The sequence below is a fragment of the Pinus tabuliformis genome, chromosome 2_2, assembly GCF_031772625.1.
Source record: "Pinus tabuliformis cultivar Carrire ecotype Pingquan chromosome 2_2, CPIR1, whole genome shotgun sequence".
NCBI classification, from domain to species: Eukaryota; Viridiplantae; Streptophyta; class Pinopsida; order Pinales; family Pinaceae; genus Pinus; species Pinus tabuliformis.
In genome coordinates, this window is record NC_142300.1 from 1,191,337,204 (window position 1) to 1,191,339,012 (window position 1,809).

Here is a 1,809-nt window from a genome sequence, read left to right on the forward strand (position 1 = left end):
CAGGCCGGCTTGGAGGCCGAGAAACCGCTGTTCAAGTGTATATACAACACGACCGGGCATGAATGCCAAGAACTACATTAAACAATAGCCTTAATAAACCCAAAAACGCTGCATAGGTCCCAGCATGGAATGGACGGCCGCGAACCATAACCCAGTGGTATGGGTCGAACGCGAAAACCCTGAAGACAAGTGAAATGAGCGCCATGAGGAAAACCTCTGGCAAATTTCCATACGACTCTCATATGAACAGAACATTTTACCTTTCGGGTAAACCCAAGTCTCGCTTCCAGTTAAGAGGGTGTCATACCTGAGGATTCAATGGAGACGGCTCGGTTATTCCGCGAACAGTGGGAAGGCTGTGGCCGTGACCCGCCTGCACACCCACAAATAAGCCGGAAGTTAGCACATAAACATTCAAAGTAAACAGTTAAACCCCGAGCTGAAACAAATGCATAGTATACATTTATACAACGACGGAGCAAGACAGGTATGTGCGGCAGGCGGTAAATACAAGGATATACCTGAACATTTGTGGTAGCAGAACCATTTCATTCGGTGCAGAAAGGGAACCGGCTGAGCGATGGAGGGATCGCTCTCAGAACGGGCAAGCAGGGTGCGCCGCGGGACTGTCTCGCATACCCAAATGAACCAATAGAGTGACCCGATGGAATATGAATAAACCCTCCAAACCCTTGAATGCATTTGAGCCCTTGGATGTGGGCAGCAAATCCCCACCGTTGAATTGAGCGGGAGTCCTGGCGCGAAGACCAACAGCGTAGCACCCAAGGAGATCACGTGGCCGCACAGCTGCGCCAGGCCACCTGGCAAGGAGTTGGTAAGGCCATTAAACCTCCGTCACCCATCTGGCGCCGGAAAGGAGTCCGGATAAATTTCCCGATGGATGAGTCATTCAAGGCGAGCATTGACATAAACATTAAACCTCATAAGCTAGGGAATAAACATATACTTAACATCTATAGTAACATGCCAAAGACTAAACATACATGATGTTAAGCTGTAGTGTGTGCCGACGCGTATATGCCAAGAAATGAACCCAATATATACATAATGATTGGTGTTGAGTCATCGTGCTGGGCGATTTGAACCGCGTAGTTGTGGTCTCACCCGTGTGTTCATGTGTGGTTAGGAGTGTGGCGGTGAAGTTTTAAATTAAGTTATTTTTTTATTTTATCTTTATTTTCTTTTATTTAATAGATATATTGTGGGGAACATGACAATGTGGTATAACTTCGTTCTTCTGTTACCCTCTGCTGTTCTGCACTGGGATTAGCTAACGGTGGGTTTTGTCTGTCCGACAAACTCTTCAGAATTCTTTCCTACTCCACCGTCAATCGCGCATTATCTTCTCGCAGACGTGCCATCTCATTTTTCAGCTCTTGAACAGTTTCTAATATCGCCAGGTTGGTACTGCGAGTCTCTTCACCAAGCTGTACCCACAGCTTTGGGTTTTCCCGAAGAACGCTGCCAGCTCCCTGCATTTCTTCTACTTTCTATTGTTGACTATTAGCTGATTACTGTTTCTGTATTACCTCCTAATTAATAGAACAAGAAAGTCAATCAGTTGAATCAATTCCCTCTTATATGTATATAAGATAGCCATTCATACAACTGAATCTTACTGCTCCAGAGGCCACAGTATTGGAACCTGGGACCTGTGGGTTATGGGCCCACCACGCTTCCGCTGCGCCACTCTGATAATGTACTGGAACAACAGACCTCAAAACGACAGAAGATGGAATTGCAGGGGGAATTTCGAAAAATTAAACCTCCACATTTCGATGGGGAACA